The sequence below is a fragment of the Podarcis erhardii genome (assembly GCF_964252035.2).
Source record: "Podarcis erhardii genome assembly, chromosome: W".
Classification (NCBI taxonomy): domain Eukaryota; kingdom Metazoa; phylum Chordata; class Lepidosauria; order Squamata; family Lacertidae; genus Podarcis; species Podarcis erhardii.
The window spans coordinates 15,369,856-15,385,210 of NC_138506.1; positions in this window are offsets into that span (position 1 = coordinate 15,369,856).

Genomic DNA, 15,355 nt, shown 5'->3' on the forward strand with positions numbered 1-15,355 from the left:
TAGTCTGGCTTTGGTGAAAAGCCTTCGATAGTTTGGTACTGTCAGGTTTTTAATGTAAGATGTTAACTTAAAGAAACCTTACATCAAACACATGAGAATTTTTGGTTCTGACATGTGGGTTCACACACCACAAAGCTCCAAGTTAGGCAAGCGTGGATTGCATGGTATCTTTCTAGGTTATCAGAAAGGTTCTTACAGAATAATGATGACTGACTCTAAGACAATTAGGCTCACAAGAAGTGTTGAGTACAATGCCAAGTGGGGGGAGAATGTGGGAATTTTCCAATGTTATCCTGATGACAGTGATGAGACTGAGGATAGGCAACAGCAAAAGCAGCAGCAACAGCCACAGCTGCAGCAACAACCCACACCCACTGATGAAGGTCCTGATTCTGAGTCTGAGACTGAATCGGGTGATTCAGAGGATTTCAAGAGTGCGAAAGCCTCTATGCGACCCTCTGAAAGCCCTGATCAAGAATTGGAGGAACCATTGTTCACTATAGGCCACTTTTCTCCTAAGAAGGAAGAGGAGAGTGTTGAAGACCTAAGGCTAATTCGCAGGTCTCAGAGAGCCACAAAGGGTAGACCTCCAAAGAGATTTGCTGATGAATTTGCTAAGACAGCAGTAGCAGCTGTTAAAAGCTCCAAGAAGGTATTTGAACCTTCAAGTTTCCAAGAAATCCAGGATTTGGATTCAAAGGATGCTGAGCCATGGTTAAATGCCATGAAGGCTGAACTTGATTCATTAGAGAGGAACAATACATGGGAGCTTGTTCCAGTAGTTCCAGGAATGAAACTGCTTGGAAGCAAATGGGTCTTCAAAGCGAAGACAGATCAAAATGGCAAGATAGCCAGACACAAAGCCAGATTGGTAGCCAGAGGTTTTTCACAGGTACCTGGTGAAGACTATCACGAGACCTACTCACCCACCGTGAGGTATGAGAGCATTAGGCTTATGCTCAAGCTTGCTGCAGAAGAGAATCTTCACGTTAGTCACCACGATGTGAATACAGCGTTTTTGTACATATCTCTAGGTGAATCTCTTTATATGCTTCCACCTGATGGCATACAGGTAAAACAGGGATTTGTTTGTGCTCTGAAGAAATCCCTTTATGGTCTCAAACAAAGTGCACAGTGCTGGCACACAAAACTCACTGAAATATTGTTTTCTCTAGGTTTTAAGCAAGGGAAAGCTGATCCATGTGTATTTGTCAAAGAGGAGGGGCAAAAGAAGCTGTATTGCTTCTTTTATGTTGATGATATTCTGTTCTTTTGGAAAGATGTCACAATGTACAATAACGCCCTAGCTCAACTGAAAGAGCACTTTGACATGAAAGATCTTGGTTTCTAGTACACCAGTCTTGGTTTCTAGTACACATTCTAGTACACCAGTCACGGAAAATTGCTGATGTGTTAAGCAAACTAAACCTGATGGATGCTAACCCTGTAGACACACCGATGACAACAGGTTATCAGGTAGATGACACTGAAGGAGCTTTTCTGACACTACACTGTACAGAAGTGTGTTAGGCAAACTAAACTTCATTGCCAGATTTTCAAGACCTGACATTGCTGTTAGCTGTAATTTGCTAAGCAGACAAGTCAACAATCCTACTGTTAAGGATTGGAAAGCTCTGAAACGCATAGCACGCTATTTGAAAGGCACTATGCATTAAAGACTGAGATTTAACAATCAGAAGTCTGGTGGTCTTGAGATATTTGCAGATGCAAGTTTGGGAAGTGACACTACAGACAGGAAAAGTACGTCTGGAGTTTGCTACATGTACAATCAGGGTCTATTTGATTGGTCATGCAAGAAGCAAACAACAGTTAGCTTAAGTACTTGTGAAGCTGAACTGAATGCACTGTCTTATTCACTTAAGGATTGTGAATGGTTGTTACAATTGTGCAAAGACATGAAAATTCCTGTCAAATGTCCAATCCAGGTTTACCAGGACAACAAAGCATGTTTGGCTTTGCTGAATTCTGAAGGTTGTAAGCAAAGCACGAAGCATTTGCAATTGAAACTGCAACATGCTAGGGAATGTATTCAGAAGGGACTCGTAACGGTGTCCTATATGCCAGGTAATGAAATTCCTGCTGATGTATTGTCCAAGGTTGTATCAAGGGATCAACACTGTACCTATGTGCAGAAGTTGGGTTTGTACCAATATCCTCCCCCTTTCTGTGAACATCACTGTGCGGCACTCTTGGTCAAACCAACTGTGCCCTTTAGCAGGGCGTGGCTTGCCGGCTGAGTTTATGTTGACAGAGACCACATCCTGCAAGGACTCAATGAGATTTTTGTAAGCCGTCAGGGAGGAGTCTATTGATAAATTGTTTCTTATAATAGATCTTAACTTAATTGCAGTTTGTGAATTCAATCTATTCTCAACTGCAATTGCTATCTCAGGTGTCCATTTTTTTCTACGCAATGCTGGATCATTTGCTTTATCTATATCCTCATGTTCTATGTAAGAGCGCTGAATTGAGTTTTGGCCAGTAGTGGAGATGATTAGAGGTAGGTGGTCGCTTTCAGTCCTATTATCTATGGTGAATTTTTTAATTGATTCAAAGGCCTCTCTGTTAGTGAGACAGTAGCCTACTGTGCTGTCTCCATTTGTAATTGTGAATGTGTACTCGCCTTCTCTGTCCCCGGGGAATGCCCCATTAGCAATGATGAGGTCAAGACTTACTTGTAAAAAAGCCAGTCAGAATCCAGCATAGTTGATTTGGCAATCTTTCGAATGTCTACGAGGGGGTGGGTATAGAAAGAGGGTGCTATTTTCCTTTAGATCTCTTAATATTGGGAATTTTATTTCCAGGCTATCATCATTTGAGCCTATTCTGGCATTCATATCTCCCATTAGGTAAAATGGCGATCCAGGGTACCTAATTTGTAGGGAATAAAGGAAACTATGGAATTTACACCACATGCTCTCTATCTGTGTTTGCACTGTATATGGTGGGATATAAGCTGAAAGAAGAATGATACTCTTGGATTCCAGATGCAAAGTGATCCCCAGTGCCAGCTGCTCGAAAACTGAGCACTCAGTAACTTGTGACACCCATTGAGTGGAAACCAGAATTACTAGGCCCCCCCTCGGTTGTCCTCTTCCAAGCGGTTTAGAGGCCTTGATTTCATAGGCGTGGTAACCGTCGAGAACTATGTTGTCAGTTGCCCAAGTTTCCTGCAGCATTATTATGTCAAAACCCGTTATATATTCACGAAATGGCTCGTCCCCTAGTTTGTTGGCCCAACCCGCTATGTTCCATGAGATAATGTTAAGGCTGCACGTTCCATAACTGGCTTGGCTTCATTGGTGGGGAAATTGTTATCAGCTCTCCCACTGGTTGGGTAATGTTGCAACCGTTCTTAGGATATGCACAGTGTTGTTGTTCTCGGGGTTGATTTGCAGCATTTTCCCGATTTCCCGGCATCGACGGTGTTATCTGAATTGCTGGGACCATCGGGGGGTCTTCGTCAAAGACAATTAAATCTGTCTCTGGCTTTCTTTTTTTCTTTTTTCTTTTTTTTGAAATATTACAAAAAATAAAGATATTGCAATCCCATATTTTTAATATATTAAATAAGGAAGTAGAAAATAAAATTAAACGGGCAAAACAAAGGTATTTTGAGTCTGCCAATAAGCCCAGTAAGATGTTAGCTTAGATGATAAAGGAAAAGCAAACAAAAATAATAATAAATAAAATACTGGACCAAGGGGAGGAAATACCATATTTTTCGCTTTATAGGACGCACCCGACCATAGGACGCACCTTGTTTTAGAGGGGGAGAACAAGAAAAAAAATATCTCCCCCTCTCTGTGCAGCGCCCCTTCAGCGAAGCAGCAGGAGAAACGGAGCCCCTTCCATTTCTCCTCCCACTTAGCTGAAGGGGCACCTACCCTTCAGCGAAAGCAACGTGAAGCCTCCGGAGCACGGCGGGAACACTCCTACTGTGCTTCGGAGGCTTCGCATTGCTATCGCTGAAGCCAAGGAGCCTGCATTCGCTCCATAAGACGCACACACATTTCCCCTTAATTTTTGGAGGGGAAAATGTGCATCTTATAGAGCGGAAAATACGGTAACTGACCCAGTAAAAATAAAACTAACATTTTAAATTTTTTATAAAGAATTGTATAAACAAGAACAATTAGATGTTAATAAAATGGAAGAGTATTTACAACAAAATAAATTACCAAGAATTGAAAAATAAGTTGAGGCCCTAAATTCTAGTATAGAAATAGATGAAATAGCACAAGTGATAAAGAAAATGAAGAGTGGCAAATCGCCAGGCCTAGACGGAATCACATTAATATACTATAAGAACCTGGAAGAAGTAATCCACCCTATATTACATAGAATAATGAATATTGGGGGGAAAGGATATACCACAATCATGGAAAGAAGCACTGATCACTCTAATCCCGAAACAGGGAATGGAGCTGACAGAAATGAAAAATTATAGACCAATCTCCCTGTTGAATACAGATTATAAAATCTATACTGGAGTGATGGCTAATAGATTAAAAAAGATTCTAAACAAAATAATCAGCAGAGACCAGCCGGGTTTCCTCCTGGATAGACACATAAAAGATAATACAAGAATAATAATTGACCTTTTGGAGTATGTGGAAATGAAACCAAGTAAAAAGATATATTATATAATAATCAAAAGACACCTTCAAAAATGTAAAAACTATTTTTGAATTGGCAAAGAAAAGAGGAGGATATCAAATAAACTACAGTAAAATGGGAGAGGGACCTGGGACATATGATCAAACCCAGTACAGTGGTGCCCCGCAAGACGAATGCCTCGCAAGATGAAAAACCCGCTAGACGAAAGGGTTTTCTGTTTTGGAGGTGCTTCGCAAAACGAATTTCCTATGGGCTTGCTTCGCAAGACGAAAATGTCTTGCGAGTTCCTGCGGGTTTTTTTTCCTCCCCCCCCCTTTTTCTAAGTCGCTAAGCCGCTTATCTGCTTATCCGATAAGCCGCTAAAAGCCGCTAAAAGCCGCTAAAAGCCGCTAAAAGCCGCTAAAAGCCGCTAATAGCGCTAATAGCGCTAATCCGCTAAGCCGTCAATGGGCTTGCTTCGCAAGACGAAAAAACCGCTAGACAAAGAGACTCGTGGAACGGATTAATTTCGTCTTGCGAGGCACCACTGTATTTGGAATGAATTATGGACTAAAAATATAAAATCCACAGCTTGCTTCCTTATAAGGGAAAATCATATGAAAATGTACTATAGATGGCACTTGACCCCTGTAAAACTAGCAAAAATAAATAAATCATACAATAACAAATGCTGGAGATGTAAGGAACAGATAGGAACATACTACCATATGTGGTGGTCCTGTCTAGAGATACAAAGATTTTGGAATATGATTTATGACTAGATAAAGAGATTGATAAAAACTACATTTAGCAAGAAACCGGAAGAATTTTTACTAGGAATGGTTTCAGATAATATTCCCAAAAATAAAACCAGGTTATTTATGTATGCGACGTCAGCAGCAAGGGTTATAGTGGCAAAACACTGGAAAGATAAAAATACACCCACTAAAGATGAATGGGTAGTCAAATTGTGCAAGTACTTGGAGCTTGCGAAGCTGACAGATGCAATAAGAGATAAACCTAAAAAGATGGTGAAAGAAGAATGGGAATGTTTAAATAATTACAGTGGTACCTCGGGTTAAGTACTTAATTCGTTCCGGAGGTCTGTTCTTAACCTGAAACTGTACTTAACCTGAAGCACCACTTTAGCTAATGGGGCCTCCTGCTGCTGCCGCGCCGCCGGAGCATAAATTCTGTTCTCATCCTGAAGCAAAGTTCTTAACGTGAAGCACTATTTCTGGATTAGCGGAGTCTGTAACCTGAAGCATATGTAACCTGAAGCGTATGTAACCCAAGGTACCACTGTATCATGGGGGTAAGGGTTCATCAAGAAAGACCTGGTTATGTTTAGAATGATACTGCATAGGGAAATGTTCCCTGACCCCAAGATGAGGGATTCCTTGGAATGCAGATAGAGAGAATTGATAAGAATAATGATCTGTTGTGACCTTGACGGAAGCATACAATAGATGAGCCTTCTTGTGTTTTGGCTCATCTTCCTCTTTTTTTCTTTTCATTTTCTTTTTTCTTTTTTCTCCCCCCCCCCCATCCTCCTTCTTCTTTCCTTTTTCCTTTTTCTTTTTTCTTTCCCATAATGGTTTATATTTTATGTCATGTATTTTGATATTTTTTGTAGGTTTTTTTTAGCTATTTTCATTATTATTATTATTAATACATTTTCTTTTGTAATTTTGGTTGTCTATATTTATATGTATTTGTTTAAAGCAAAATATTTTTTTTTAAAAAAAGAACTCCTCAGAAGGGTCAACTGAATTGTAAGGTACGGAAGCTCCGATAGAGTGTCCGAGGCTGATTGTTTGCTTTGCAATAAATCTTCAAGCTAATTATGACTTGTGTGCTGTGTTATCAAGATGGCAGCCTGGGCTCCTGATAGTCCAGTCCCTGACAATTATGCATTTAAAACATGTTGCATTGCATTATTTCTCATTTCTCCCTTTACTCCTGCTCTGAGGCTTAGGGGTGGCAGGGAGAGGATAGATAAACCAGGGCTAACTCTCCAGAACAGACTTCCAGCACCTCTCAGGTGGGCACCATTGCCATTCTAAGAGAATGAGCAAGGTGTTCATGGTGAGTTTCGGCTGTTAGGATTCATTCCCCGTGTCGCAGTCATGGGATTGTTTATATCACATGACGGTGTATGTTTTCATTCCACATTGTGGGAAGTGATGGAGACAGGCTGTTTATATTACTGTGTTTCCGTGATGTAGGACGTTTGTTCTTTGCTCTTTCTCTTTGTTGTCTGATGCTGAATAGGAAGGAGCTGAGTTACGATGCTCCGAGTGTATATATGTAAATAAACGTAGTATAGCCAAATGCTGCGCTACTGAGTCTGTATGCTGACTGCCTATACTCTGCTGATCCTGAAGTGTGCTGATGCCTCTGAGGTATCAGTCACTGTGATGTTCGGGCTGGAGAAAGATTTTGAATATCCTGAACGAACGACCAGGAGGAAGAGAACATGCCAGTGTGGCATGTGTCTCTGCCGGACTCCTACTCGTGTGTAGGACCTCTTGACACTGACAACTCTTTTTCTAGAAAAATAGCACTGGATAAAACCCCCAAAGAATGGGAAATGGTGTTGGTTTAGGAAGAGAAACCTCTCTTACTGAGTTACAGGAGAGAATGGGGATTTTGTCCTATAAATCAAGTAATCCCACAGAATGCCCTTAGGCAGCAACCCTCTACCCATTCACCTAGGAGTAAATCCCACTGACTTCTGAGTAGATGTTACCAGAGAACTGGCCATTGGCTATAAACAATAAAATTGATTGAGTCAGATTGAGTCAATTATCAATCTTTTTTAAAAAGGTGATGGAACGGATTGCAGGAACTATCAAGGCATCTCTCTATTAGCTGTGTCTGGCAAAATTCTTGCAAGGATCTTAGCAAACTGTCTCCTAACTATACCTAAGGATATGCTTCCTGAATCCCAAAATGGTTTACAACCTTGTAGGGGGACAGTGGGTATGATTTTCACTGCTCAGCAACTTCAAGAAAAATCCAGGGAGCAACACCAACCCCTGTAAATGGTGTTTATTGACCTAAGATCTTCAACACTGTAAATTGTAGGATCATGACAATGCTCCCAAGGCTTGCGGATATCTGCCCGAAGCCTGGGCACACTGCGCAGTGCTCCCCGGGCTTTGGGATGCAGGCTGCTATCCGCAAGCCTTCAGAGCGCGGCGGGAACTCCCGCCCGGCTCCCAAGGCTTGTGGATATCTGCCCGAAGCCTGGAGAGTGAGAGGGGTCGGTGCGCACCGACCCCTCTCGCTCTCCAGGCTTCAGCGAAAGCCTGCATTTGCTCCATAGGATGCACACACATTTCCCCTTCATTTTTGGAGGGGAAAAAGTGCGTCCTATAGAGCGAAAAATACGGTACATCCACAAGCTCCTTTAGTACCCTTGGATGCAGCTCATCAGGACCTGGAGATCTGAATTCATTTAAAGTAGCTGGGTGTTCTCTTACTACCTCTTTTCCTATCTTGGGCTGTAGCTCCCCCCTTACACCAGTTTTTCTGTTATCACCAGACTGGGCATCACTTTCTTTTTGGGTGAAGATGGAGGCAAAGTAGGTGTTGAGTATTTCTGCCTTCTCTTTGTCACCAAATAGCATTTCTCAGTCTTCTCCACGCAGAGGACCTACCACTTGCTTGTTCTTCCTCTTACTTCGGACGTAGCCAAAGAAGCTATAACGATCTCTGGCAAGCAAGCAGCCTGATAAGCAGCAACAACTCTCCATCAGTGTAGAAATAAGGAGACGACACGGGAGTTGATGCAAGTGAGTTGTGCAGGAGCAAGCTGCTGGCTAGCTTCGCAGAGCCTCTTTCATTAGCAAGATATGCAAAACTAGCAAGATACATTCAGGGCTTTGCCCTTTGTTGTTGTTTAGTCATTTAGTCGTGTCCGACTCTTCATGAACCCATGGACCAGAGTACGCCAGGCACTCCTGTCTTCCACTGCCTCTCGCAGTTTGGTCAAACTCATGGTGGTAGCTTCGAGAACACTATCCAACCATCTCGCCCTCTGTTGTCCCCTTCTCCTTGTGCCCTCCATCTTTCCCAACAACAGGGTCTTTTCCAGGGAGTCTTCTCTTCTCATGAGGTGGCCAAAGTATTGGAGTCTCAGCTTCACGATCTGTCCTTCCAGTGAGCACTCAGGGCTGATTTCCTTCAGAATGGAGAGGTTTGATCTTCTTGCAGTTCATGGGACTCTCAAGAGTCTCCCCCAGCACCATAATTCAAAAGCATCAATTCTTCGGTGCTCAGCCTTCTTTATGGTCCAGCTCTCACTTCCATACATCACTACTGGGAAAACCATAGCTTTAACTATACGGACCTTTGTTGGCAAGGTGATGTCTCTGCTTTTTAAGATGCTGTCTAGGTTTGTCATTGTTTTTCCTCCCAAGAAGCAGGCGTCTTTTAATTTTGTGGCTGCTGTCACCATCTGCAGTGATCATGGAGCCCAAGAAAGTAAAATCTCTCACTGCCTCCATTTCTTCCCCTTCTATTTGCCAGGAGGTGATGGGACCAGTGGCCATGATCTTCGTTTTTTTGATGTTGAGCTTCAGACCATATTTTGTGCTTTCCTCTTTCACCCTCATTAAAAGGTTCTTTCATTCCTCCTCACTTTCTGCCATCAATGTTGTGTCATCTGCATATCTGAGGTTGTTGATATTTCTTCTGGCAATCTTAATTCCGGCTTGGGATTCATCCAGCCCAGCCTTTCGCATGATGAATTCTGCATATAAATTAAATAAGCAGGGAGACAATATACAGCCTTGTCGTACTCCTTTGCCAATTTTGAACCAATCTGTTGTTCCATATCCAGTTCTAACTGTAGCTTCTTGTCCCACATAGAGATTTCTAAGGAGACAGATGAGGTGATCAGGCACTCCCATTTCTTTAAGAACTTGCTATAGTTTGCTGTGATCGACACAGTCAAAGGCTTTTGCATAGTCAATGAAGCAGAAGTAGATGTCTTTCTGGAACTCTCTAGCTTTCTCCACAATCCAGCGCATGTTTGCAATTTGGTCTCTGGTTCCTCTGCCCCTTTGAAATCCAGCTTGCACTTCTGGGAGTTCTCGGTCCACATACTGCTTAAGCCTGCCTTGTAGAATTTTAAGCATAACCTTGCTAGTGTGTGAAATGAGTGCAATTGTGCGGTAGTTGGAGCATTCTTTGGCACTGCCCTTCTTTGGGATTGGGATGTAGACTGATCTTCTCCCTTGACACTTATCCCAAGCCCCCTGGATGTTGCCTAGTTATCTACGCAACTTGCTCCACCATGTCATGTTTCCATTGCAGGGGACAATACATCACTACAGTCAGTTTTATGTAAGTTTAATTAAAAGAAGAAACACATCCAGAGCATGGCCCTCCCACCTGCTCTTATTAACAGTAGTTGCTCAGTCTGACTCATCGTCCCTCCCCCAACAGAAAGGATGCCAAAATCCTACTTTTTGTTCTCCTTCCCTTCCATTTTTTTTCCTGAGCTTCTCCCATCTCCTAGTACAGGGACTGAATGGCTCGCCTGTCTCCCCACTCCCAGAAGACACAGCCTCAGACTCTGACTTATCTGATGGTTGCCTGGCAACGCTCTGGCCAACTTCCAACTCTTCCTCTCCTTGGGAGCTAACAGCTTCTTCCCTGGGAAGGAGGGGGGCCGGGCTGTCCTCTCTAAACTCTGACAAACAGGTCTCATCTGAAGAGTCGACCACTTGTTCACTTAACTGAATTTCTGAGGCCGACTCTTCCGCTGCGCTCTAGGGGGCCATGTTCCTGACAGAAACCTTCTGAGATGTCAAAACAATAAAATAAATGTTCAAAATGCACAGGGTGGGTGCACATACACAAGTATATAAACCGTATTCTGAAATGGTGCAGTGGAGCAATCCTGAAGCCATTTTGACTCTCTTAAATATTTCCCTGAAGTAGAAGGAAGTACTTGGGGAAGCCAAAGCCTATGAATAAATAAGCTGCTTGGAAATACAAAAGCAGTTTGGCAAGTATCTGTTAAGCAGAGCAGACTGTCAATAGAGTATCTTTTGTGTAACAAAAGGTACAAAATTTTGAATGACACTCAGGTACTAAAGTATTTACCATGGACCTGACCAAAGTGAGGCAATCAGCAAACATTATCACATATTTTTTACAGTCAGGAGACAAGTCACACATATAAATTTCTGCTGTAGACCACATTCTTCTGTGCTGTGGGTGGTCTTTGGTTAAGGTTGGGCAGTTTCTAAAGTCTTTAAAAGTTCTTGCACATCCTTGTTCTGGGTTCTCACCTCCTATAAAGTGGGCAGGGAAGGGGACCCTGTGGCAACAAAATAATAAAGAACTGCCTTGCTTTCACTGGATCCTGCCTTAGTTCATTCTTCTCTGACCAATAACAAATCTGGGGGACCCTGAGTCCCTTAAAATGGGAGTGTTGTAAACAAAAACTGCCCTTTTCCCTTATGGGGTATCCAAGAGCCCATATAGAGTCCTTATGTAGGTTCCCTATTGGTAGGAGAAAATAACAGAGGCCAACCAGAGAAGATTGAGAAGCAAAGCAGCTAGTAAGCCTGATCTTTATTGATCTGTTGCAACAGGCTGCTCCCCTCACCCGCAGGAAAGGAGGAGGAACCCAGAACAATGGTGCGCAAGGCCTTATAAAGACTTTTGAAATTGCCACCCTGTACATCAAGACCACCCCCAGAAACATCATACATACATCACAGAAGGGGTGTAACCTAAGATCACCCCCCAGATACATCACACCTACATCACGAATGTTGTTTTTCTCCTGTCATTGTTTATCTCCTGTCTGGCAGGTTACTTGATTGGATTGACTGGGGAGCCTAGCCAGTCTTTTGTAATGATAAATACTTAGTTCCTGGGCCAAGTCACAGGCTCACACCCTATTCATATCTTAAATGTGCCCTTAAGACAGGATTTGTGAGGAAAGAGACAATGGGGAGGTTTCCCACTTTGACCTTGCAGGGAAAACATTTGCTCAGTTTAGGAATCAAAATGGTTCCAGGTTGGTCTTCCTGTGTTGATCTATGTACGTGCTTGGTTGGTACACTTACGAACATTACCATATATCTAAGACCTCAAAATTCCTATCACAGGAGTTAGGCTGTTAAAGGCATCCCCCTATTTTCTGGTAACATAGTCACATGGACAAGTTTTCTTTGTTAGAGGCTGTATTGGTGGATGTTTTTCTTCTTCTGGCACTGAAGCTTTGTCTATTTCATGGGTTTAACAGCTCATCTCATCTGTCAAATGGTTGCATCAAACTTCAAGGGTGATCAGCAGTAAAAGTCTCTCCTGTTTTAGAAAAAGTCCTAGAATGTGCCTAATTTTTAACTCCCACTTGTACAAAGGGATGGCTCTGTGTGGCCCAGGCTCCCCCACCAGCACCACCATCCACCTCCAAACTGGTTTTCAACAAGAAATGACACCCACCCTCAGGATCAGCAGCCCCATGTCTATTAATACTGTGGAGTGGAGTGAAAGTCTGACTTCTACAAAATTTATACAGTTAAAATACAAACATTTCAGTGTCTGAGGGAGAGAGAAGCACTCCTTAGAGCCAGACAATCTAGGAAATGGAGGAAACAGTGAAAGGGGTGGAGAGAGCCAGATGAGTTGCTTTTGAAAAGGCCAAGGACCATTGCCAAGCCTTCCCCTTTCCTGTATGATCAACCCTTTAATGCAGGGATCCTCAAACTATGGCTCACAGGCCAGATCCGGCCAGCCAGGGTCCTGAACCTGCCCCGCCCAGCAATTGTGGCTTCTACCAGCGACGGCAGTTAAAAGAGAATGAGTCACTGTGAGAGGAAAAGGCAGATCAGACGGTGGGGGGGAATACAAACAAACCAGCTTGATGGGTGAGCAAAATATGAAACCACTACTTACAGTGCATGCCCACCCCTACAGAGGGAGAGGGGAAGCCACAGATCGCCAGAGACGGGATCAAGGAAAGCCACCAACAGGAGGAGGATCAGTCCCCAGAGATGCAGTGCAACGACTCCTGCCCTCCCCTCGCCTTCCTAAAGCGGCTGCCACCCCAGTTTGAGAAGGGGGGGCAAGACCATACAACTCTGCCCGCCCCTCTTTCCAGCCCCACAGAGCTGCATGCATTAATCACTGGGATGGGGTGAGGTGGGGGGCTGGAAAAGAAGGGAGTGCGTGGGAAACGTAAAAAAAAAGTCCTGGGTGCATTTCTGTGCAATGGCCTCAAAGAGATCGCAGTGCAGGCTGAGAAGACCATGGGGGGGGGGGGGATCAAGCAACAACCTTCCCCATTCTGCCCTTTTTTGCAAAGCTCCAGGCGACTGCAGAGCGCGATTCCTGCCCCCTCCTATTGTTTCTTAGTCACAACTCCCCCCACCCAATCCGGAAAAGCAACCCGATCCCCCCACTTCCCTCCCCCAATGGCCCATCTGACTCAGCCATTATCACATGACTACCTCATGAGGAAACTGCCCTGTGTTATTTCCAACGTTTGCCAGATCCAACAATTTAGGAGTTAGATTACATTCTAACGCCTTATTGAATTCAGAACAATGTGTAAGGAGGCTGCTGGCCCATTCTTGTGTTGCAGGCCTCCAGACCTCTTGTGGGGGAGACACGCAAAGAAGAGCCTCAGATTGCAGGATGAACACTTGCATCACTTGCTACAACTAGCAGTGACAAATATGGAATCGGATATTGACCATCTCATTAGCCAAAAGCAGGCCCATACTTCCCATTGAAATACTTATAAGTTTATGTTGATTAAAATCGTTATTCATTTTAAATATTGTATTGTTTTTCCTGTTTTTTGTGCACCACAAATAAAATATGTGCAGTGTGCATAGGAATTCGTTCATATTTTTTTCAAACTATAGTCCGGCCCCCAACACTGTCTGAGGGACAGTGAACTGGCCCCCTGTTTAAAAGGTTTGAGGACCCCTGATTTAATTGTTCCCAGAGTGTGAGCCTTTTGAAACCATGTGGTTCCACCTTCTTCTCCCTGACCCCCTTCAGGTATTGCCAGCCAGTAACTCTCCCATTTTGCGGCTTTTAATATAAAAATGCCATGCCTGCCATGTTCATGTTTATATTTCATTTCTAAGCAGCTTAAACTAATCTAGATAGATAGATAGATAGATAGATAGATGCCATGCGCTGCTCCCAGCCTTAATTTGTATGATTTTACACACAAACTCAATCCAAGAGTTATTCAAATTAATCCAAGGAGGGAAATTTCAAGGTACACCAGACTCTGCCTTGCTCTGCTGTCTTCAACCATGTTCTGGCAAAAAGATTCCTATCTGAATGTTCTTTACGCCCATTTCTTTCTTTCTCTTCCTACCCCGCTTTAAAAAAATCCAGTTTAATTTAATGCCAGTGGCTTCATTTTTTTATTTTAAATGATTTTCAACAAATTCATAGCTTATTTCTTTTAAGAGAAAATGAGGGGGGAAATCAATGGAAAATCAGTCTAAATTCTTTATTCAGGTTCAGAACAAGTAGACAAGAATTAAACAAAGAAAGAAAATATATGAATACACACACACAACATAAAATCTGCTTTAACATATTAACAGATATTTTAAACACTTAAATTGTGAGTTTTCCAATGGCATCCAGCAGTAGACTAAATAATGAAAAATCATAAAATAACTCTACACCTATTTTATTGAGAAATCGCAGGTCCCAACTTTTGAGAAATTCCATCTTGAGTAACAGGCAAGGGGATGGATTGCCTTGTGGATCATAGATTGGAATAAGTCCTTTGATCCCCACCCCAGCTCTGTCTCCTGAAAGGTTGATGTGAGGGAGTTGAAAACTCAGCCCCAGATGTCCAGACACAATTCTTGGTTTCTATGTTTCCTGGACAAGAATTGCGTTTGGACAATCAGAAGCAAAGGTTCCAGGATCTCTCCGTGTTTTGTGTTGACATCTCTCTTACAGGGAGAGAAATAAAATTAAACAGCAGCAGCAACAACAAACAAAAATAGACATTTTCCTAGGAAAAACCACAGCATGCCCAAACTGTCCCCTTGATCACTTTTGCACTCCTTCTTCTCCCTCTCCCTCTCCCTCTCCCCTTCCTCTCCCTCTCCCATTTCTCTCATCCTGCCTCCTGCCTCTCTCTTCCCCCTCCTTCATTTCTCACTATTAATCTAATCAGATCGTTTTGGCAGGGCATGAGTGGGGGAGGGGAGTGAAAATGTGTTTTAGGGAATCTATCCCTTCTAAGCATCTGCTGTTGCCTATGCCTGTGAAACTGACTAGGCTTTCAAAATAAGAATGTCCAATTTGTTTAAATGATAAAGTAAAATTGATTGAGTGGGGTGGAGGTGGCTCACACCCTCTTACACACATAAACCCCAGATAAGTTTTGAATAAATCATTGTTGATCCCCTTCCCTGTGGGTGCAGTGAGAAATATCATCTAAGAGGTAAAAAACCTATTTTCCTTCTGCTTTTTTAAATGGGATCTTGGAACAGGTCATCAGCCTCTGAAACCCCACCCCCGAGTATCCTGCAAAGAACACTGTTTTCATTGCCCACCACCACCTCGTCACAAACATTCAAAATAATGGTTTTAAAAAGAAAAATATTTTATTTTATTTTTAAAAATATACACTGTGGTTCTGTATTTTGGACCATTTCGTTCCCAACTTGGTCTTACAGGACCAGCAAAAAGGAAATGGAATTTAGAACTATATTCCACA